This window comes from Anas platyrhynchos, chromosome 12 (genome assembly GCF_047663525.1).
Source record: "Anas platyrhynchos isolate ZD024472 breed Pekin duck chromosome 12, IASCAAS_PekinDuck_T2T, whole genome shotgun sequence".
NCBI classification, from domain to species: domain Eukaryota; kingdom Metazoa; phylum Chordata; class Aves; order Anseriformes; family Anatidae; genus Anas; species Anas platyrhynchos.
In genome coordinates this window covers 17,544,364-17,569,441 of record NC_092598.1, presented here as the reverse complement: position 1 = coordinate 17,569,441, position 25,078 = coordinate 17,544,364, and the positions used below count along the sequence as shown (strand labels likewise).

The following is a 25,078-nucleotide window of genomic DNA, read 5'->3' as shown; positions in this document are numbered from 1 at the left end:
GGGGCTGGAAAGGAACCTTGTCACTTCTCCTGGGGGAAGAGAGGCACAAGCTACAGGTGGGGACTTCTGTGCCAAACGCTGCCAGCCAGACCATGTGGGCATATTTGTTTATTAGCTTTTATTTTCCAGAAACAGCCTCTGACTTTTTTCAGGCATAGTTTTCTGACAGCAAATAAAAGTTGTTGCAGTTACTGTTGCTTTTTAGACTTGTAAATAGAGAAGAACCTGGCACTGATGCACTGGTTGTGTATACATCTAATTACCAGTGACTGAACAAATGTAGATGTAATTGAGTTTCCTTTTTGTAAAGCTAAAGATTAAATATTGACCAGCTGAAGTTTTCTGATTTTCTGGCAAAGGTCTTGTTAATGTAAAACATTGGTTTAGTCACCAATAGCATGGGTTTCATCCTGGCTAGGCCTTTGGCCTATCTGTGCAAGGCAGGATCCGAAAACTGTATGGCAGATAATACAAACACCAATGGTCTGCCATTGCTACTATGTTCCTATATGAGAACTTCTTGTCCACACAGAATAGTTGGGAAGATTTTGTTGGACTATAGCAGGGTTTATTATGACAGTGTTATTATAACTTCCTGGCTGGCATTTGTGTTGTAATTTCTGAAATGTTCCTGTCACTGAGTTGTCAGTACAGGGAAGACAGTACTGGGTGCAAAAACAAAAAGAAGGTGTAGCATAAAGAAGAGGGGGAGCAGGCTTTTAACCATCACATAAATCCTGTAAGAAATAGTCCTTAAGTTACTCATCTTTTCCTCATCTTCGGTATAGCTTCAGCTGTTGTTGCCATCCAGAGAAAAATTGCAATTTTCCCAGCCTAGAAACCTTAAAATACTGCTAATAACCCATCATTCTGATGTCAAGAAAGCCATAATCATTCTAAGTATGGCTAATGTGCAATTACACAGAAGCTGCCCTCCTTAAACAATCCTTTTTAAGTTCTCACAGCATACAGAGGGCAAATCTTGTGGCGCCAAGTAGTAGAGATCAAAGGGCCCTAGTAGTAGTGAGGCTTCTAAAATGCCAATAATATCAGAAAAAGGGGAATCCACAGAAATGAGCAACTGCTCCTTAGGTGTTCTTGGAAGGCATATTTTTCATTCCTCTTGAGATATCTGGGTTACTTTTTTAAAAAAGCTGTTGAAATATATGTTCTCAGAGCAGCAACTCAGTGTAGAATGTTCAGGATACAGCTAGAATATGGCCTAATATAGGTGTGCGTTTATATATATTTATATATTTAGGTATAGTAAAGAAGTCTGGACTACTTGATTGTTTGTAAGGATTTATGTGAGTGTGTGTTATGTTTGTATATATGCTTATATCTGCATATACAGTTGCCAGAATTGTTGAGTACCTGATAACAATTATGCTAATACTTGAGGGGATGATCTAATTGAAAGGGGATTGCAGGGAAGGGTTTAATTTTGGAAACTAACTGCTTACTTTGACCTGCCCCCCAGCTCTTCAGATGGTGTTTACTGTAAGGGAGTATGTAAAGAACAAGTGAAAGATTTACACTCTCTTACTGTCATTCTCAGACATGCACACATATATACAGGGAAAGAAAAAGAAACTATTTGTGAACTTTCTGAATAAGGTAAGTGTGTTCTCATAAAAGTAGGATTTTTAAAACGGAATTGTTCAAAATGGCCTAAGAATAAAGCTTTTGAACAGTATCCTTTTTTCCTTGGTATGAATAAAAGCTTTAAAAGCTCTAGCCTTTAACCTTTTCAGGTCTTTCTATTCATTTTTTGAACAGATTTACATGAGAGATGTTCTTTTCTGTTTGAGTTGTTTGATATAGGTGACGATCATGTAAGTGCAAGGGCCTATCTTTCTCAGGATCTTAGACCTCAGCACTGAGCTAAAAGCTTGCTCTCAGCAGTGGATAGCAGATGAAAATACCTCTGTCCTCCTTCAAATGTTATTTCCCTGGAAGTTTTAGCATTTCAGGTCTAACGCTACTTGGGTGCCTCCAAGCCCTAGCCTTCAGATGAAACTGTAGAGGTTGTGTAGTACCCTGGGCAATCCTAAGAGGACATCTACTTGTATGAAGTAGTTGCCTGGGGACTGGACTTCATCACTTGTGGTATCTGTAGTAGTCTGTGTCCCTTCTCTCTTCCTGTATATGCAAGTGGGTTTTGCCTGTGCATTTAGAGACGAGAGCAGAAACTTAGTATGCTATTCCTGAAACAGCAAATTTCTACGGAAAGTCAAATCCTGCAGTGAACAGTCCTATTGTCTGAGTAAATTCTTGCCCCATGCATACCTGTTGAAAAATCTCTCAATACTAACATATAGCAATTCAAGAAGGAGAATGTTTGTAGTAGGAATTTAAGATAGTCCCGATAACTTCCACTTATTAAAAATGTTGTGGCTTCTTTGTGAATAAAAACACTAAGCAAAATGCTGGCCTTCCTGAAGTCAATTTAAAAAAAATTACTAGGTGTAGAATTTTACTTATTGGCTCTAACAGATTTTTTTTTTTTCCAAATCCCAGCTAAGCTAGTTTATCTGCTGGGTATGTGCTTATCTTGCAGCTTGATCATTCCTTTCTTTGTTGTCACTCAAGGTTTGCTTTTGAAAATGTATTACATATTATTTCCTCATCTGCAGGAGGAATTATTGAACTATAAGGCAATTTCACCATGTTTCACAGTGTAGCATAATCTTTCCCCCACAAACTCTCACTTATTTTATCATTGGTTATCAAAAATTTTTATTTGTGCTACAATCTGAGGTAGTAGTACCAATGGTTGCTCATCCAGATAACAGCTACTACTATATTTTGTCAAGCTTGCTCTGAATTCTCTGATAGGTTCAAAAAACATTTGTTCTTATCAACCTGTCTATGATAGTTGAGGTGAAAAAAGTCTTTCCAGTTTCAGCTAGTCAAATACAAATCTTTTTTAAATAAATCTTGCATCACTATAATTGTAAAGACAGAGTTGCTTGAAATCACACAGGACTTCACTTTCAGAAAAACAGGATCAGACTGTACTGCCCTCCACATCTGCCTAGTGCTCATCTTCTCTCTTGAACAAACCCTAGCCATACAAACAAGCTTGAAGCTCAGTGTTTAACAGAATCTTGGGTTGTGTTTTCATACATACAAACTGATGAGCCACAGTATCCTATTTTATAAGATAATGTCTGCAGTTAAATGATCACTTTTTACTTTTCCATTTTGAATGAGCCTTAATGTTACAGTTTAATTTAATCCAGCCCATTTACCTAACGGCTTTATTCTTTGGTAATACACTTTCTTGATCTTTCTTGATCTTCTCCTCATGTTTGTTTTCTTCATGCCCTTCTGCTTTCCCAATTTTAAGTTTAGAATTTCATTCATTTACTTCACAAAGATACCTTGCAATATACATATTTGCAATAGTCAGATGTATGCTGCCTCCTATAGTTTTCTTTCATGATACCTGGTGGAGATCTGTTGTTGTTGTAATATATTTATGCAAAACTTGATACATAAAACACAAATAATCAGCAATAAATGACGACATTTTAACTCCTTTCCCATAGGCATAATAAATAGCTCCTGCTCCACTGAGATGGATACTTCAGTGTTATGAATACATACTTGAAAAAAAGTAATAATAATCATGGTCAGGTGAAAATATTAATTGTACATTTTATATGTTGTGATTTTTGAATTGTCACTCTTACAGTTTCCTTGCTGAAAATAAATTCATATTTGGATATTGAAACAGTTCTGTGTAGGACAGGTATTGTCATATTACAGTGCCTCCTTCTTCTTAAACCTAGGAGACTTGGACCAGTGCAAATAGACTGAAAGCTTACCAGGCAATCATTTTACAAGGCATTACAGGGTTGCAGAGTCTTACCATTGCACAAGTATTTAACAGTTACCACTGCTAGTTAGTTCTTCACTGCAGAGTTGTGCTTTTGGAAGGTGAGTGAGTAAGTATAATGTAGTATAAGCTGACTGCCTGATGACTGCATTTTACATAAGAGTGCAGTTAAAGTCACTGAGGGTTGCTTTGTCCACTCCTCTGAGAATACATATAAAAATTGAAAAGGAAGAAGTAAAAAGAGAGGTGCCCCAGAAGTTTTGAGCAGATGTGCCTTTTGACGCACCGGCTAGGAGTTCATGAAAAAGGCAGAAGTCAGTCTTCAAGATCAGTGAACCTCCTTAAAAGTTAAACAGCTTACTGGTTTCTCAGGCTCATTTCTCATTGCTGCTGGCTCCCTTAAGGAGGAGTGTTGATCTACTTCTGTTGTTCCTTTTTCTATGTTCTTGAAGGATGTGAAGCTACTCAGATAGAGAGTAATATCTGAGGTTGAGTTGTTGATTAGCAATTGAACAGAATTTATAATTTGACCAGGTGTTAATTTGTTAAAATGTTCATACATAATGTAGGTTTAGAGGGACCTCAAATGGGATGTGCTACACAAAATTATATTCCAATAATTCTCCCTGTTGACTGCACCTTTTACTAACCTCTCATCTTTTGTCTTTCCGCTGGGCCCTGGTTATTTTGAAACTTTTGTGGGTATAACCAAAACTTTCCTTTTAATGGCAGTTTGTGTGCTTCCATGGAGAGAATATATACAATGCTCAGGTATATCCAGTGCCTGTGGCTCCTGTATAGTTTAATAAATAGGCATTGAGACCAATATATAACTATTCATCCCTGTCCATTGCTGTGGAATACACGGATGTACTGGTCTTGCTATTTTACACCAGAACAGCTTGAAGTTTCAAAAAAGTATAACATGGTCTGTTTGCAAAATAGGGCTCCAGGGATGCTGTTTTGTTGACCATGTGACATTGGCAGTTGGAGCACAGAGGTGGGATACAGACAGGTTTCAGTGGAACAAAGCTGAGTCACCCAGTTTAGTATCTCTCTGCTGTTTTTCTTTGGGTGCCATTCAGTATTTAGTGATTGAGTAAAACTGACTTCAGTTAAGAGGTCAGCCTGAAAACACACTAGTACAATAAAGTGGTGTTTTTTAAGGTGTTCACATCACAAGTTTCATATGCATGTAAAGGTAAAAAGTGTTTTCATATAGGGTACTGGAACAAACCCAGGAACAGTTCCCAGGCTGCTCAGGTCAAAGGTCCCCCCTGCTCCCTGCCACCCAAGATGAGCATTGTTTGGGTCCTGGAGGAGGAGAAGTCTGCAAGTAACAGTGGCTGGGACTGTCTGCCCAATTAATAATCATGGAAAAATGCAAATATAAAAAGAGGAACTGGTAGTGATCCTACTATTAAAGCATTAAATATATTGTAGCATAAGAGCACTAAGTCAGACTTCACTAAAGCATTTGAAATTAGGACCTCTTAAAAAAAATACATCAGTTGGAGGGGAAAAAAAAAAAAGCTTCAAAGCTGCTTTTTCTCCCTCTTGGAAACCTGCTGTTGTTAGGATAAAATGAATAGAGAAAAGAGAAAGGTTTGCCTTCTAATAAAGCATCTGTTGCCCACTTTGAACATTTCTTACTTCTTTGTGAGTGTGTCTCTTCAGTTATGGCGACTACTGACAATGAAGAACAGAGGTATAAAAAAAGACAATACCTGTTATATAGCCAATATTTCTGATTTCATGTCACTTTGAACAGAATCTTCATTTGACCACATGCTGTGTCCAAAAGGAATTTCTTTGTTGGCTGATCCAAAGATGCTGTAAGATGCTCAAAAAAGTAAACTGCAGGAATCTGTTCAATAGGAAAGATAAAAACAAATCCTACAATTCATTCAGTGCACTGCTATCACTTTTAACTTCAGCCTATTTTGGCATGCTGCATAAAAAAAAATGAATTCAAATGCCTTGTGCTTTTTTCCCCCCTTTCTTTTAAGGCTGTTAATTCTGGTCATGGACTATAGATTTCCTTCATCTTGGAAATAAAAGGTAATAAAATAAACAACTACACATAGGTATGAAATGTGAGGAGAACACAAGTTGTACATACATTGCTGTATTGCTTAGAAACCTGTGGCCAGTTGTTATTGCCACAGCTTTAAGCTGCTGTAACCAAGCATTTTGAGGACTACTTTCTACAAAAGATTTGCCGCCTTTCACAGCAGAAAGTTCTCAGATTTGGCCGAGGTACTTACCTGAATGATTCAGCAAAATTTTGGCCAGACCTCAGACACTTTTTCTGCCTTCTGTGAATGCATATGATTTAAGGCCAAAATGGGAGGAGATGGCATTGTAAGTGCCATCATCTCCAACTGGTCAGCTCTTGTCCTACTTGCTATGGATAAAGTCAAGTCATGACTGGCCATCAATGTATTAAACATTTAAATCTCATTAAGTAATGAAATTTAATTTTAAAGTTTGACCTAATTCAGCTGAGTTTAATGGAAAAGTCTTTAATTTTCATGAATAATTTTAAATTTTAATGAATATTAAGTTCTGCATAAACAAACATTTGGATCTTTGATTTACTATAGATAAGGTTGCAAGGATAACTTCCTCAAATTCTTTCCTAGTTTCCTCATCTCTTAGAATGTGAAGAAAAAGAACTTGTAAGGCTGTGAGGTTGTTGTTGTTGTTTTGTGCGTGTATGCTTAAAAATGTGTATGCTTTTTCTGGTGAATTGCATTTCTCACCAATGGAAGAAGTGCACCCATGGGTCTGTGTGTGGCTTGGTTCAAGGCTTGGAACAACTGTGCTCAACAAGCATGATTTGAACTTCTCAGGTTTACTTAATGGCACAGATTTCCTGTATGCCTGAATTGTAAAGACGCTCTGAGATGTTCACACAGGGCAATAGTGAGAGTCCTTAGCACATGGATGTAATTACTACAGTTGAGTTTTGTTATGGCTGCAGTCTGGTGCTATTATTCATGTGAATTGTTATAGTAGATTTTTAAAATATTGAGTCTGGTCTTTTAATACATCATTTAAAATGTCTTCAACATAAGAAGTCTTACATAATTTTGGAAAGAATTAAGGCAGGTTGTGTAAAAATAACAGACACTATGGTATCTGTATTAAGCCTTATGGTGCTACAGAAAACAAGATAGGTATGTATTGTGCAAATGTTACAAATGGTGTTATGTAGATAGAAACTAAAGATTTTAACAGCAGTGTAGCTTATACCACGGTACAATACAAAAATTGCCATACAAAATCAGACATGCTATAAATCAAATTTAGTGTCAGAGAGCTCAGAATTTTGCAAGAAATAGTCTTGTGACATGATCCTACTCTTTGAACTCAATAGGAAAGCACATTGATGTTAAAGGAGCAGGGCTGAGTCCTCACAGAATAACCTTTTCCCACAGAGAAATGTATATTTGTAACCCTTTCTTTATCCATGGCTGGCTTATAAACAGACTGAGAAGTTGGATGTCTTTTAAAAAATAATTTAATCTACTTATTTAATAATGGATGTTCTTGTAAACATCTGATTCCTTTTTCAATCTCATTCGTGTCTCAGACTGAAATATGTCAATTCGCAGTGAGTTCCATGGGTTTAATAACTCTTTAGTTAAATGTTTCTTTCGATTTTATATTTATGCTTTACCTTTTCTCATCATTTTTGTACATGTTATAAAAGGAGCAAACAAGAACACTCAATCTATTATCAGTATCCTTCATTACAGTCAAGTAGCTTTTCAGGTCACCTCCTGTTTCCTTCCTAAAACAGGAGGATTTCTCAGAGTCCTAAGTAAGTTTACCTGACAAAATACCCGTGTCAGTTTGGAAAAAAAAAGAAAAAAATAATAAAAATTTTAATAAAAGGAGAGAGAAAAATAATATAATAGTCTAAAAATAGTGTTCCTAGAAAATTCTCTATTCACTTAAATCCATTTTATGATTTCTCACCAAAAAGCTAAAATACTAACTAACTATGGAAGCTCTGGAGTTATGAAGGAGCGATGTATACACTTCAGATAGGTCTTTGAGAAAAGCCTATAAGATTCTTTGAAAAAAAATAAATGACACAAGCTTTGGAAACACAGGTCTGTGCATGGCAAGCAAGATGTGAGAATGAACTCTGCCCTCGTGTAAGCTTCTATAGTCTGGTATGGCAGAAGCATTCAGGTTCTGCCATGAAGCCAACCGGTTTTGCTCTGGGAAGGGTAAGGGTGGCAGGATTTGTGCTGACAGATCATATTACTAACCAGATTTGAACAAGACTTTAACCAGCTAACTAGATTTGAACACAAGTCTCTTTCACTTTTATGTTCCGTTTTAAGAGAGGGCACAACAGATGATACCATTTAATCATTTGCAACTTACCTCTAGGCTGGCTACCCTCTGTCTCATTTGAATTCCTTTATCCCCAGCCACTGCCAGCTTTCCTAAGGGGTTTACCCTTTGAATTATGCATTCCTTCTCTCAAGTCATCAATAATGTTACTCAGAGCAGCTGTATGTTCTGTAATTGACAAGTTATCTCTTCATGGCAAATAGTAGAGTCTGTGATCGAGTAAGCAGGTTCATAGATTCCCTTGATCAAAGCATCAGAATCTGATTATGTCTCCTATAAAGAGCTCCTTTGAAGTGGATCAGCACTCAGGTAATTCGGTTATCTGCTTTCTGGAGAATTCATCTTGAAAGGAGGTCATTTGCTCAGGTACAAAGAGGTGGAAGACACCGTTTCCATTATGACCCATCTGGTGACTTTATGTCAGCCTCAGTGGAAAAAAAAGGAGTACATGAAGATTATTTGCTGTATCTGAGAGGTAAAGATGTGATTATTTTGGTTTATCCTGTAGATTAAATAGGAATGATAATTTATCTAAGTGGATCCTGTATTACATTCATCTGCATCTGATCCTTGCAACACTTATTTTAAAAAGCAAAACAAACAAAAAACCTCAACAGTTTCCAAACTTATAATTAACCTGTAGTAGCGCTCTTCAGAATGCTACAAAACTTGATTTTTTACCTACATTTGCTTGTCAGCCAACTTATTAACTCTTGTCCACCTCATAATTCTGGAGGGAAGTCCATTTTTCAAACCAGGCATCACACTTCATTTCCCTTTCCTTCTTCTTTTCAGCCTTCCATAGGGCTGGAAGTTTCCAAGGGATATCCAGAAACTCAAGAAATACTTCTCCACACTTTTTCTTTCCCATGAGTGTGTCACCAGTTCTTGTTTAGTTGCTAAAATAGATCAATGCTTCTTATTAGGTACAAAAAGAACTTCAATGCGAAGAAACCAAAAGAACTGCCAAATAATATTTTAAAACTTAGAAATCCCAAGAAAAGCAATGGAAAAAAGAAAATGCATTGTTAATCTGAGCACTTCTAAACATTAGTATTATGCTATTCGGTTGCTTCTTAAACATGACCTTCTCAGCATCATTTATACTGTAGATACATATGAAGTTTGCAGCACAGTTCCCCAGTGGCATGGACAATCACAACACACAAGGCCTGTAGAAGATCCTTTTACCACTGAAATCTTTGTTCAGTTCTCATTTAAGGAGAAACGAGAGACCAAAGTCTTGCATAATTCCTCTATAGCATGTTCAATTTCATTCTAGGGCATCAGGAAGACTGTTGGGACTTCAAATGGATGGAAGAATTTCAGCTGTGGAGATAGTATAAAAAAAAAGGGCTAAAACAAAATAATTAATTTGTTCTCTTTTCTTCTGCTCCACTACACCCCTGCTATAATCTTTCCTTTCTTCTTCTCAATGGGTAGATCAGATACTAAAAGGACTTTTTTTCTCCAATGTGGGTCTGCTGGCTGTAGGATCTGACAAACATTGCCTTTGAAAACAACTATAAAAGTAACAGCCTCTTTCTGTGGCATGTGGAATATTTGAATGGAAAAGAAGGTCAGAAATCTTTTATTCTCTCTCTCTTTTTTTTTTTTTTTTTCTCCCCTTGGATTTGCTTGGATGAATTTCATGGCCAAAATGATGCCCCAGTTCCTATCTCCATAACAGACGGAAACACAATGTGACAGGATCCAGCAGGGAGCTTGAAGCTAGGAGTTTCCACCTTGGTGTTTTATTTCCTGCCTTTCTTTAGCCATCAGTATCATGTCTCCCTAGGGCAGAGAAGGGAAAGATGTGAAGGTATCATAACATTTATAAAGAAATTCTCTCTCACATTCTTTGTTATCACTGGGCATCAAGGAACATATGTCAGCATTACTTCCTGAAGTGGTATACATGGTATATTTTTGTAGTTAGCTGGAATTATGTGGGGTTTCGCTTCAGATCTCCTACTGTTCTCTGCTCCTGGATGTTCAGCAGCCCTTGGTATATCTGTCCATGGGAGAGGACAAGGTGGTCTCAAGATTCTGTTTGTGAGAAATAACAAATCCTGCTGAGTATGTGTTTCTAGCCAGAAGGTAGAATAATAAAAATGGAAATAGCTTAGGGAAAATGAAAAATAGTCTTTGAGAGTTTTAAAGGGAGCACTCACCTTAGGACCATGTGGAATTTCTGAAAGAATTCTTTAAACCTCTCACTGTGAAGAAACGTCTTTTTTTGTGAAAAGAAAGGCAGTCCCACAAAAGTACAGTGAGGGTTTAATATCTTTTTCTTTCTTCTCTCTTCAGCTGGTGTCATTTGTGTCTCCTCCTTGCTCTTTAGGCTTCTCCATGTTTGCCTACCTGAGGTCCCTTTGAGATACTTTCTGGGATATGAAACATTTCTCTGTATGCTTTTGATTGGGAACTTTCAAGTGGAGACAAAGACTTCTGCTCTGCCTGGTTGTTTTGTGTGTGTGTGGTTTTTTGTCCTTTTTTTTTTTTTTTTTTTTTCCTTTTCCCTGTACATTAGCTTTGTCTGTTTCGTGTGATCTATGAGACTAGCCCAAAGTAATTAAGACTTCCATAACCTTCTGTAATTTCAGAATCTTCCATGTACGCATATATATATAAATATTTTGTGTTAAATATTTCTGAAACTGTGAAATCAGGATATCCATGTGCAATCTTAATTGAATGCTTCTGTACATCCCCTGGATCTGCTCTGTACCCATCTCACCTGCTCTACACAGATTCAGCTGTGTGAACCTGGGCAAGAAGATAAAATTTAATTGGGCTGTGTCTTTCTGTTCTGCAGACTTAGCCAGCCAGGGCTGGCTCTTCCAAGATGTCTCTAAACCACCAACTGCAGTAGGATCCTAGTCTTGGTTATGGTTCCTAGATGCTGGCATGTTATCATTAATTATAATAATGAATATAAGATATTAGTGATGTGCATTTTATTAGTATAATTGAATTGATTGCTCTTCTCTATGAGGCAGTTATACAGTGTGGGAACAGCATGAAACCATGTATAGTATTTTGAAGGGGAAAACTATAATCAAGGGAAGGAAAAAAAAAAAAGCTGTTTCTTTGCTTCTGCTGAGGGAGTGAAGTCCATTTAGTACAATAATTGTGGTAGTTACATTACAGTTTGTCTGCCACCATGGAGTTATTCCACTGCAAGCCATGAAGCATTGCTAAGATGTAGACGTGTGAATGCAGGAGCAATAGCCAAGCAATGAGGAAGTTAAGTGGATGAGACTGTTGGGATGAAAATGGAAATCATTAAATGTAGGTGTCAGGATTTTGACGTGTGACTGTGACTTTAGGCAGTTTTGCAATTGATACTGAAAAGAGTGGGGAAAAAAAAAAAAAGAAACTTCCTGTTAAAAGAAAAAGTTTTCAAACTTTGTAGACAAGAATATAAGCCATTCAAACAAATGACTGCAAACAATCCTACGGCTCTGTATGTTGTATTTTCTGAATAAAGAAGGTTTGTAGTGGTGCAGCAGTGCTGTGGCAGCACTTGCTCTGACTGGCTGGGGATGCCCGGAGCCCAGCTGGGCTAAGGCAGCTCCCTGCCATGTCCGTGGGGCTCCAGCCTGTGGGCTGGGAGCCTGCCTGGCGGGAGAAGGGAATGGCCATTTAATGCTCTTCTCCTCTCCCGTCTCTGTCTCTTTGTACATGCCGCTCGCTGTATCTTACACAAACTTGGAGTCATTAGTGGACTGCCTGCTGTAGAGATCTCTGGGCTTTACACAATCTGGCAGTCTCTCTGTCACTGGAAAGGAGATCTGAATCAAATCGTAGAAGAGAAGAAGAAAAATTTCTCTTATGAGAGCTGTCACCTTGCTTTTAAAGATGGCTGGGATTTGAGGTGAAAAAAAGTATTCAGAAAGAATTCATCTCCATAATCCAGAAACTTTTTCTAGCTTGAAATATTTTATCATTGTATAGGGAGTTTTCTTTTGTCTGCTTGATCTCTGTGACCTTATGTGCAACTTTGTGTGCTGTAATGTGAAGGGCACATCTTAATCTGTCCCATACACAGGAGATGGTAGCCCCCGACTATAATAACCCCTACGAGCTTCTGAAATTAAATAATGCTATGTTGACACTAATTATGGATACTATAAATATCTGCCAGTTTCCTGGTAAAGATTGAATCTTGGGTTTTCCAGAAGAAATGGAGCTTCAGATCTGATAGGAACAGAGCTGCGGTATGTCCCTGTTCTGTGTTCCATTTAAATATAATTACAGTAAAGAACTCCTAATTATCTGGACCTCAGCACTGTGGCTGGACTACAGTAAAGAGTTGTATCTCCACTGGGGTGAAATGTGCTTGTTTTTCCCTAAGAATTGTTGCCAATGTCATGTCTACACCTGCTCCTTGTGAACACACAAGTCTTGTGATGTTGTTTCATCACACTGGAATTGCTGTACTTTCTTTTTCCTTTGTCTCTCTTTATATGAAGACAAAAAGACAAACCAAAATAAACTGGGCTCTGGTGCCAGGCTGTACTGCTAGCAGCCTGTCTGACCCCACCTAACTTGGTTTCTTGCGCTTTTGGCAAATCATTGCAGTATCAATGGCAGGATATTTTTCTTGATATGAAAACATGTCCAGTAGCTTGGTCAGGACCTTGTCGGTCACCTCACTGCCAAGTGACATCTGAAACAAGGCCATGATCTTGACTTCCTCTTGTGAATATTCTGTACTTAATGTGCTTTTACTTCTTAAAACTTCAGTTGCTTTCTAGAATTACAAACTACAGGACTTTTCCAACCCAAATTGTTTCATTTCAAGATCAAGTTGTCTACTCACTGATAAAGCATCCCTTGTGTCCTTCTGAAAACGTCAGGCTCTAAAAGGTGGAGGAAACAAAAACTTGAGTATGACAGCACTTCCACCCGGGCTGTATGATTAACATGCTGGGGTGGATTCTCAGCTGTGCTGAGTTTGGCCTTCGTGAAGCGGAGCAGAGCCAGAGGGAGGGGTGGCACCAAGCCACCTTCCAATTCCTTTGATCCCCGGCCAGCAAGGGGCAGGGCTGGCTGGCTGCGTGCTTCAGAGCAACCTGAGAGGTGTTGGAAGCAAAGGGGCTTTAACAAGGCAGGGGTTGCTAACCCGGGCTGCTGCCCTGGGCTGGCTGCAGTGGTATCCTGGGCATTGCTCTCCTCTGCTCTGCAGCAGAGCTTCTGACCCTATTGCTTGTCACCAGGAATCCTAATGGCATCTTTGTAGCTGCTGCTTTTAGAATTGAAAAAGCAGCCGAAGTCAAAGACAAAAGTATTGCCCGTTACACTTACATACACTTACAGATAGCAGGAAGTACCTCTTTCACCAGTACATTAATTTTCTTTCGGAGCAAAACCACTTTCAATTATTCATCTTGATTTCAATGTCTGGATCCATTCTACTGAATGTTACTATTCATCTTCAATAAGTGTTTTATTTTTTTAAATCCCACTTACAATTATGTGTTTATCATTACAGGTATTTGAGGAAATGGCACTTGCATTTTTGGAAAATGTTTACACCTTGGAAAAGCACGTATTTTCTGGTTTTTAGGATGAAATATATTTTTGGGGTGAAATTCTTTCACTCGTTTTTTAAATCTATAAAATGTTACTTCTCCAGCAGGGCTTAATTTTTGTGGTAGTTTTGTAATTCTCTTAATTCTGAGAAAAATGTTTTCATCATTAATAGTGTTTGTAGATCACATTCTCACAAACTTGTTGAGATTAATGTGTTAATGACAAAAATATCCTTTAGACCCTTCTACTTCTGTAATGCAATTTTTTATTTGAAATTTTCAAATTATTCCATTGAAATTTTTGTTTTAAGAGGCAAGAGGTATTTAAAATGGAAGGCTCACTACTTCTTGCTACTGGAGTGCTCTTTGAACTAAGTTGGCTGGATATTTTCCCTTTGGAGGAGACCTTCGTGGAAGGAGGGACAGATGATCTTGTGTATCTGCCCAGTGTGTGGTTTCTGAAACATCTGGTGCTGGCTCTGTTGGAGACAGGAGTGAGGGGATGGGGAATGGGGAGGAAGCATTCTTCTGGAAAAATCACTTTTTCTGTTTTGTTTATCTTAAAATCTTACTCTGAATTTCTTCAGATGGTTCTACTGCTGAACTTCTTTCTCTCCATTTGACATTAGTGGTTCTTCTATCCACAGAACATGTAAAGTGTAAAATAAAATAAAGTATTTTTTTTAAAAAAGCTATATTGTACACTGTTCCTGAAATAATACTGTTCAGTGATCAAGTTAGCAAAGTCTGCATCTTAGTACAAATCCATCATTCACTTTCACACTTGTAAATTGTGACTGCATTACCCTGCAGCTTTAATGTTCCATTATCCTACCTATTTTTCAGAGCTTACTGAAGGAAAAAAATCTTTTCTTTGAAGGTCAAATATAAATAAATAAATATGTAATATATCTATATTTAATAGGGACACTTGATTAAAACTTTGATCTTAAATATTTGTTCAGCTTTGATATTTCATTAATAATTTTCAAGGTTTTGTGTTTTGTTTTTAAAAGCTAAGTGCCTTTTGTAAAATGCTTTTATTTCATGGGAGGCCATCAGAACACCTTTAAAGGACCATGTAAAGTTCTTGCTGTAAGACCAGTTTTGTTCAGACCACGCTTCATGAAGTGTGAATGTCTGATGCCTATGTACTACGTCTGTGTATGTCTGAGTGTGCTGCACGATATTCTGCCACCCTGAGCAGTGCACAAAGTGCTTCTCCCACCCCAGGCTGTATTGGGTGGTGTAATGGCATGGCCTTTCTTTCTCTTGTTAGTCCTAAACCACTAAAAACCAGTGATTGTGGTTCAGATTTTGAAATGTTTTGGTTTTTACTTCACCTGGGGGAAAAAAAAAAAAAAAAAGCTGTGCACTTTCTTCATGCTTTTTTAATTGCTAAGTCTAACAGGAAAAAGAACGATAAAAAATAGGCTAAATAAAAGCAAAAACACAACTCTCTCCAAATATATGAAAAGCTATGTGAAGAAGCATGTGTTCTTTGGAGCAGGGCCATCAAATTTGGCAGGAGCAAGGATATCTTCAGATATAACTTTTTCTGTGCTTATGAAAAACAAGTTATTAACAACCAGAAAAAAAAAAAAAAAAGCCAAATTCTCATCTGTTTGTTCCCTAAATGGTGCAGTTTTAGGGGACTGAGTTTTGAAAGCATCTTTGGAAGCTTGGAGAGGAAAGGCAGCAGAGCTCTAGAAACGTATGGGTAAAAGCAGGAAGCTGAGATTCAGAGAGCAGCATTTTCGAGGGAGGAGATGGGGTTCAAAGGAGAAGTATAGGCTGCAGACAGGCAAGAGAGATGATTTCCTGGACAAGTTTTATCAAGGTGGAGAGGGAGATGGTTCTCTGGGAGGTGTCAGAGTGTGTTCTCAAGGCAGCGACATCAACTGCATTGCTGAAAGCCCTTTCACGCCTTTTCCTCTTCATGTCCATCACTGCTTTAGGAATATCTCCTCCTTGGTGACTCTTTTCCTATTGATGTCAGCGGACAAAAATTCATCCTCTGATCTTATCATCTTCCAGTAGAAAAAAATAAAGGTCCTTATCCTGATACCAGATTTGAGGGTAATCAGTACTTAGCAGAATCAGGGCCTTAAGAAATTACTTCTCGTTATTGTGGTAAAGCTGACCTAGAGCATTTCAGAAAGAAAGTCTTTTCTGTGAGATATTAAGCTAACAAGATGTGTTAAACTCATGTGTCACACTTTGAAAGCTTGAGAGTTTAGAAGTGGGAATCCCACTAAATTCACAAGAAAGATGAAAAAGGAGAGAAGAAATGGGGGAACAAGAGGGGAAGAAAAACATAAGGTAGTTTTGCCTAATCCTTTGTGACCAGGCAGACTCAGAAGGCTACAGCATGTCAAACTGATAGAAACAGCTGAAGAGATGGCAGCAGACATTTTACTCAACTGTATAAGGTTTCAAAAACTGGAAAAATAATGAAATGTTTCATTTTAAAATTTGCTGGAGCTCATCTTCTATCAGTTAGCTTCCTGTGCATAAACCAAAAGCCTGTTTTCTCTTGAAGGCTTTCTCTAATGTGTCTTTAACTCCTAAGTCTGTACCTATAAATATCATTTCAATATAAAATTGATTTATCAATAAGTAGCTGGGTGCTACTTGGCATTTCTCATGTATTACAAAAATGTAATCACCTTATCTTTGAGCAAATTCCATATCCAAGTGAAACTTGGACAGCAGAATGAATATTGTCTATATATTCTGTATTGGGTATTGTGGGTGGATATTTATTCAGTATGGTTATATATAATCTATCTACCTACCTACAATCTTCTGAAAGAGCACCTTAGAGAATAGTAACAGTAGGTGGACCACAGCGGGATGAAGCTGTGTGGAGCCTGTAGAGAAACACAGACTGCTCAAGTGTCATTTGCTCGTGTGTGGTGTGGCACTGTTCTCTTCCTGCTACAGCACGGTGCAGCAAATTGGTGCACAGAAGCAAGGCCATGCTGTCCTGGCCACGTGCATGCCAGCAGCATCCCTGTTCTGTGCATCCTCCCTAGCAGGGGGGAATGCTCCTCACATGGCCAAGCCCCCCACCATGTGTCTGCTAGGTGAGTCAGTACATCAGGATCACACTAACAGGAAAGTACTGAAAAGTAATGATATTTTAAATAAATAACATTAGAACTTTTATTTTCTGGTTTGTGGGCTTGTAGGGTATATTGGAATGACCTTTCTTAGAAACCACATGGCTAGATACTTTCCCTCTCTTATGATTCTTGCATTATTAATTGGCTCCAGATGTTGCAACTGTAAGAAATAAGCACTGGGAGAGTTGTAATTGTGTCTTCGTGTAGCAACATAGGGAAGAGTGATCAAGTGGCTCATAGTTGCTCCTTTCCCAAGAGGCAACGTTAAAGGCAATTAGGTGTAGCTGAGCAGATAAATATTTGAGATGTAAAATGTGGCCATGGAGGATAATGAAAGATAGTACGGGGTTTCTGTGAGACCACTAACTACAGAAGGTTCATCAGATTAAACAGGAGTAGGAGAGAAGTAGGTATCTCACTTTTTTTTTTTTCTGCTTCAACACCATGTGCAGAGGTGCTTTACAGGAGTCATTACTGAATACATCTTTGAAAGGCCAAAGTTTACTGTAAAAAGAAGAAAATTGTCTCTAGAAGAATTTGCACATAAGTAAAAAAATAAAGTTCAAACTTTGGATGTTCTTTATGTGGGATCTGAGGTGTTTTATCTGTAAGAAAGTGCCTTGTGCTGAGGAATATGAGCTCTTCTGAGGCATGTGAATAGGAATACTTGCACGGAAATATTTAAATCATACAAGTTTTCAAAAAAAGATATTAAAGTGATGGATTCTCCAAAAAGCATTCCCTTTGGGAAAATGTGTCATAGTATATATTCTTCTCCATAAATTGTACTGCCTTGTGGTTTAGAAAAACTTCGGGGAAATTGGATATTGGAACTGGGTTTGCTTACTTGAGTGTGAGAAATACTGATTTAATAGCAAATTTCAAGACATTATGTAAGAAGTATGAGGAAATCAATATACCAGATCATAGACGTACTGTATTTGTGCATTTAATGCTTCCTTTTGGACTAGCTTGTTAATACGGCTAGGTTTTATCTGATTACCACATCAACATTAGAGAACATGCTCTGGCTTATATACATTGAACTCTTCTTTTGTTAATGTGTAGGGTATCCACTAATTCAATGCAAACTGTACTTCAAATGCCAATCCCTCCAGATTCTGGGGAGGATAGTTGTTCTCACTAACGTGCTGGCATAGCTGTACTTGGAGAGATTATGATGCAAGAAACAGATGAATTGCAGTGAATTCAAGTAACAATATCAGCTTGGGCTGGGGCTTAGATTTTTTTTCTATTTGCCAGGAGAGCAAAACTACATTTATTTTCAGGCAATTTAGCAATTGCTCCAACAAGGCTGGATCAGATTTCTGAGGGCTGCAATCTTCATATGCAAGGTGTGCAAAGGAGGAAAGGAGGCACTGCAGGAGCAAGGGGAAGCACCAGGCAAGCGACTGCGGGCGATGTGCACGCACGTCCCTTGCTCCCATCATGATCCCCCACAGCCCTGGCCCCAGCCCCACACCGAGGCTGCCAGCTGTGCTACCCCATGAGTTATGCACTGTTTATATGCTATGAAAAGCAACTTCCAGTTAAGGCTGTGCTGACACCACCTAACTCATACTTGCTGAATCTGGGGCACATTATGCACAGGTCTCTGAGATGAAAGGCCAGCCGTGAACTAGCCGTTCTCCTATCAAATCCTTTCAGTCAGTCAAGCACTAATGAGAAACACTAAGGAATATATTTCCAGCTCTTCTCTGGACTTGGCCAACTTCTAAAACTAGGCTAATTGTCTACACGTGTTTTGTTCAGTTGAAACTCTGTCAAGAAAACAGCCTATCTGGCTTGGTTTAAAAGTTAGTTCTGATCCTGTAAAGCACGTAACTCTAGTGTAAACTGTAGGTTAAATTCCATTGATATTTTAGGTTCATATTCTACGACACTGCACAAAGGAAAACTGAGCCATTTCATTCAGTCCTAGAACCCGTTAGTTTAACAAAGTGTTCTTGAAAGAAACAGTTCATTTGCTAGCTGAGTAAACAACTTATTGATACTTCTATTGTTTTAAGAACACAGCCTGCAAATAAGCAGGCAGAGTTGGCAACTAATAGTTCTGTAGGTAAAAATGATATCTGCCTACCTGCATAGTTTTTGATTTTTTTTAATACCCTTTAGAAAATTTGCAAAAAAAAAGGTATGTTTTGTTAACAGCAATTCTTAAATCTTTCCAACCATTAGGAAAAAGGCTTGTTTTTAATATGCACCATGTTGTATTATTAGTCAGTGTTACTTCAGCAACAAGAAACAAGTTCCTAAAAGGGACTTGCAGGCTTATCTTATTCATCATCACAAATTGAAGTAATGACTTATTCTGCCTCCCATTTGATTGGTAAAGATAAGATTTAACTTAGATTCTGGTAGTTTGTTTGCTTTTGATTAATTATTTGTATTGTCCAAAGTGAATAAAAGCAAGAGAGATGTGTTTAACTACTGTTCAAATTGGACATTAGCCAGTCTGGTTTTGCTTGTTGGATAGCCTGTGATATATTTGATGCTTTTTTGTTGTCCATAGTTTTCATGAACATTAAGGTTGTATTTTGCCTACTGGGACTGAAGTTTTGGAGGGGAGTAAAACAGCCTGTTCCTTGCTACTTGCTTTAAAGAATAAAGCTACATGGAGGCTCTGGTATTTTTGGTAGGCACATGTGGAAAAAACATGTGTTGTGCTATGACTGATCTAGCAGATTGTTTAGCTATATATCGTGGTATGCCATTTGGGGGAGCAATCTGAAGTATGAAACAATCTCAAGTGCATGTGAAAGTTCTCTGAAGCGAAAGAAGCTTTATGTATGCAAATGCTCTACTAACATGCCCAGTGTGTAATTATGCAGACAATTGCATGCATTTCTATAATGCACCATTTTTATGTTTAATCCAGTCCATTCTGCTATATCCGTAAGACAATATGGATAAATATATATATATATATATTGGTCATTTGCCAGATAACATAAATGATGAAATTACTAAATACTCCAAGTAGATGGAGCATCACAACAGAGTTGCATAGTGCTATAGCACATGGTGCTGTAGCAACGTGATGTATTGTATGCTTAGTGGCCTTCAATTATTCTCACTTCATTATATACTGGAAATTCTTGGGATAAATGAGATAACCAGAAGGTGTTTGGCATAAATACAATATGTATTTATTTTTACATTAGTTACCTTTTGAATGTAACTTTATCAAACAGCTCCACAGGGTAAAATTAGTTGTTGAAGATGTAAGAATGTGTTCTGTACTTGTATAACCAGTTCTGCCTTTTTTTTTTTCTTCCCAGGCTGTGCATCAGTACTTCAGGTGTCTTCATGACTCAAAGCACCTCAAACTTCAGTGCATCTTAAACTATCCTTTGGGCATGGTGACACACAATGTTCTGGGCCACCTGGAAACAGAAGCATTACAAAGCAGCAGCAACCATCTATTACATCAGTGAACTGCAACAAGAAAAGGTAGGAGGAAATTACTTTATGGGACAGAGAACTTAAGAAGCAAGTTTCTGGACTTGTTTCTATGCTATGTAAATAGAGAGAAAGTGGAGCACACACACACCTACATGACTGCTGCATTAACATAAATATAAAGGAGGCACTAATACCATGAAATGATGTTAGTAAGTAGATTTTTAATGTGTCACATTACCCAAAGTATTTGTTATCTTCAGTGGAGGTTAGATTGATAGATATCATTTCTATATAGATGGAGAACTAAAACTGTCTGTCTTCTGTAGGGTGCTACTTTAGCAGCTTTTTCGAGGAGTGATTTGCTTGCTGTTGTCTTGTGGTGAGAGTCACTGGTTATATTAAGTTCTCTAATGATAAGTTTTTCCTGAAGCAGCCTGTACTAGTTCTGTGCACTATTGTGATGTTCATTAATACTGGAGAATCTGTGATTGGTAACACTGGGAAAGACGTAGTCCTGTTTACATAGGAAGCAACTGAAGCACAGGCCAAATCTTGCCTGAAGTTGCTTAGTAGCAATGCTAGGAAGCAGACTGATGACTCTTGACTGTTATTTCAACAAATTGCAGAAGTTGCTACTGTGCATCCCTTTTCCTTATACACCCCTTTTTCCTTATGCAACTTGACTGTGAATATCAAGGTTGCTGTAAAGATTGTCTAACCTATGGAGATTTGCAAAAACAATTTGTCATATCTGACTGATATGACTGAATATGACATATTCTGCTTGTATGGATTTGATAGATCGTATCAGAGATGCTCAGTGTGTCTATGAATGTCCTGGTTGTTTTTTTATTCCATTAGGCCAGCGTGTGGGCCCCAGAGATGTGGAATAGTTAAGTGATGAATATTTGAGCACCTAAATATTACTTTAGGAACAAAAAGATGGGTCAGTTTCAGTAGAAAGTATTATTTTTTAATAAAAATCCTGTTTTTCTGTGAAAAAAAAGAGTTCATTTTGAAGAGATAACAGCTTAACTGAACTAAAATCATCTCCCAGAGGAATGCAGGAAATATTTGCAACGAGTGACCATTTACAAATGTTGTGAACTCTTTTCTCTGAACATGATTTCCAAAGTTCAAGAAGAATGCCCTGTTCTGGGGGTGAGTGTATATTGCAGTCCTTAGTGTTGCTGTTAATGTGGAAGACTGGGAAGAACTGTGAATGCAAGTTTGTTTGCATTATTCAGTGTAAAGCCATCTGTTTTTTGCTTTAATGTGAGAGGTAAAACTTGAGCAAACAGGCACACCAGCATCACTACCCTAACAAAACTCTGTGATTTCTAAAGGGTATCAATTTCTTTTTAATACTTCCAGCAAACCAGCCAGCCTTCTCTGTCCAACTTTGGGCTCTAGACTTTTGAGCATTTCTTTTAAGGCCGTGTTATGAACTGCTGAGATGTAGGGGTTTATCATAGAAATCCCAGCGCAAGCTGAGCTCTGGCCATAGTACAATTTAAATTATTTATGCACAACGCTGTGTTCAAACCATGTGCACATTTGTCCTTGTCAGTCAACAAGTGTTCTATTAATCAAACAGGAACCCTGGCGCGTTCATTACAAAAGTAAGAACATTGAATTTGGGATGGTATTTTTAGTGCTTTTGACAGACAGGGATTATTAAGCTGTCACTCCCTCTTTTCTGCCAACTCCACCATCTTCCTCCCCTTCTTCTGCAATGCATTGTCATTTTATTATTAAGAGCACACTAATAGTTAAACAACAGGAACCCTAAACCCCTGACTCGTTCCCTGACATGACAGGTTATTTTTTCCCTCTATTCCCTGTCCAAGAACCCCTGCTGCTCTTCCCAGCATGCAGTGCTGTGTGACCCTTAACATCTGGCAGTGATTAATTGTCTTAGTGTCATAGCGATCGCCTTCCTCCCTCTGATCCTCACTTACTTTGTTCTCCCTTTTAAAGCCAGTGTGCTGGAACCTTTTCTTCCCACTTTTAAATCTGTCCAGTATCCAGGATACTGCGTGTGTCTACTGCGATACAACTTGAAAGAAACCGAAACAGTCAGTTATCTGGCCCCGAAAGTCTGGTCATGGATTCAGAGGGCTTTCTGTTCACTGAAGGGGTGTGCTTGAAAAACAGCACTAACTAGAATGACACAGATCTTGTTGAACTTGATCCGGATCTCGGGTCCCTTCTAAGCAAACAATGCAATTATGGGAAACACCATTTTCAGCAGACACAAGCGGTATTGTGTAGAAGGCTGTTGGCTGGAGCTTACACAACGTTACATAGATTAAGGACCTGACACCCCCTGACAGCAGCTGCCCTTTGTGCTCAGCTCTGCCCGCGTTACCACGCTCCTGTGAAGGTCTGAGCCCTGGCCGGGCCGAGCTGTGCTCCCACAACTCCCACCGAGTTAGGCAGGGCTCCCCCGCAGGTACTGACGGCTGCTGCAGGAGCCTCAGCCCCGGGGTGCCCTGGGGTGCGAGCTGACAGGGAGCAAAATTCTTTGCAAGAGAATTAGATTGCTTGAGCGGAGGCTGAGGGTTCCTCGTACCACTTAAAAGGCTTTCAAAACAGCAATGCAAGTGGAAGAGGAGAAGGCTGTACCGCTAAGGTGAATGTCAGGTGTGTTTGCTCTACACCCAAACCTCAGGGGCCTTCCCGTGTGATTTTCAAGAGTCACTTTAATTCCTGCCTCAGTTTCTTAAATGGGAAAATAACAACAGTAACAGCTTTGAGGTAGGGGACACGATTAATATTTGCAGAGAACTTTATTTTTCCTGTATGAAGTATTGCTAGGCAAGTACATTTATCTGTGTGTTAAAGAGCTGCTGCCCAGCATGGGGAGCTGTGTCAGAGGGAGGAAGGAGGCCATGTTGTGCAAAAGCCTTGTGACATTGCTTAGGCTCAGGATGCCTGTGATCTCTTTGCAGTTTGGCAACTTGCTCGGGTAAATTCCTAACTGCTCTAAACTTCCATTTCCTTGCATGCAAATGGAGGATGAACTAACAGTCTTCTGTTTAATAATAACAATAAAGAAAACCCCTCCAAGACTGGAAGATGAAAGGTAGAAATAAGCAATTGTTTTAAATCCGGGTTGAATAGCAGAATACATGCACTGAACTTAAACTACTGTTGCATTTACATTTTAAGCAAAATATCTGAAAGGCAGTTTCTCCTTCACTTACCTACTGAATGCTGAGTTCAGAGCTCGCTGTCTCCCATGACAGACACTCCTGATAAATAGGTGTCTCCTGAGCACTATCGTGTTCTAGCTCTCCATGTATTTCAAATAACTATCAGGCCATTTATTTTCTATTTCAAACCCAAATAGTAAAATGGAGTGCATGGCCTTTTCCAGTTGCTAAGCAACGCTCCGTACCCTGCATCCTGCATTTTGCTGTGCCATTTGGCAATTCGCACAAGATCGTGTTTGTTCATTTCCAGTCTAGTAACATTGGTTGCTATATTTCAAGTGCCAGTATAGATCAAAGTATTTCCTAGAAGGATAAACATGTTAACTGGCAGAGGGTGAATGATTAACATCAAGCGCAAGCCTTTTAGTATAAAGGACTTGGCATGTCATCCTTTGGCAAAGCTATTCAAGCGAATGCCATCTATACCTAGCAGATGTGCCACTGAGGAGTTATCCACTCCTTTCCCAAGTGCTGCTCTCAGTGCTGGTGGGACTGAATAAGGATGAGAGCCTCAACTGAGCCAAATGCTGTTGTCAGCTGTGGTAGTGTATCAGGAGATCTCTGCCGATTTCACTTGAGCTGCTTCAGTTTTGCATCTGTATAACTAGTGGTAGAATTATATTAAACTCCTGTTTTCTCTTCCTCTGGCCTTTATGAACACTTACATATGAACCAGAATCTATTGTTTGACTATTTAATGTCACTTAAAAACAGTAAGAAAAACAGTAAGTGTATGCCTAATGAAAGCTATTAGTAGGGAGCACTCATGCCTCGCAATAAGGCAGGATGTAGCTGGCTTTTGCTGTGTCTCTCCGTTGGCAGAATTCTCCTAAAAAGTGCATGTGATGGGAATCTCCTAGTTAGCATGCAATTAGGAGATGAAGGGAGGGTTGATAGAGTGTTAATTGGGAAATACTTTTTAAAATACATAAGAAGGACAGTTTTTAAAAGCTGAAGATAATCTGTATTTCTCCCCTTATGTTTGTTTTGTTATCATTAGTTATTCATAGATTTGCGGGGCATCTTTAATTTGAGACTCCTGTCAGATTCTCAGTGGCATGTAATGGACTGAACTAAATGTCAGATACTGACAAACATCATCAAAAGTTCTAGTAAATAAGGAATGGTGTGGTGCAGTGGTAAGCTTGACAAGGGGTGCAAAAACTTTGACTCAGCTACAATATTCCAAACCCTATGGAAAAGCTGAGGGGAATTTAAAAGAAATCATTGTTCCTGTTGTGGAATGCTACAGGTTAGGTCCAAGAAGTGAACATTTCCCATTGCATCCTCTAAAATTAGTGGATTACCCACGTGATTTTTATAGAACGGTATTGGCTTATCCATGCATCATTGGGAATACATTTTATAGACTTTCTCAAGATGAAGATATACCTGCCAGCAGTACTGGTGGGACTCTAAGTGCTAGAAGTGGTTTGTTAATTGAAGACATGAGCATGGTACTCTTGTTCGTGGGGTCATCATTATCTGAACCTGATAGTGTGGCCAAAGCCAGACAGGGGATAAAGCCGCTCGTACCTTTTCCCCTTG

General features: G+C 38.6%; 1 long non-coding RNA gene across 2 annotated transcripts in view; it reads left to right on the top strand.

The window, feature by feature from the left end:
* LOC119718142 (uncharacterized) overlaps positions 1 to 25,078 on the top strand; it is a 120,791-nt gene that overhangs the window by 60,481 nt on the left and 35,232 nt on the right. The window contains exon 3 of one of the 2 annotated variants that reach the window (XR_005268818.2): positions 20,189 to 20,360. This is a non-coding gene — a long non-coding RNA (uncharacterized lncRNA). Of the gene's footprint in view, positions 1 to 13,718; positions 14,647 to 20,188; positions 20,361 to 25,078 lie in introns of those variants that run through there. The other variant, XR_005268819.2, reaches the window with a different exon arrangement.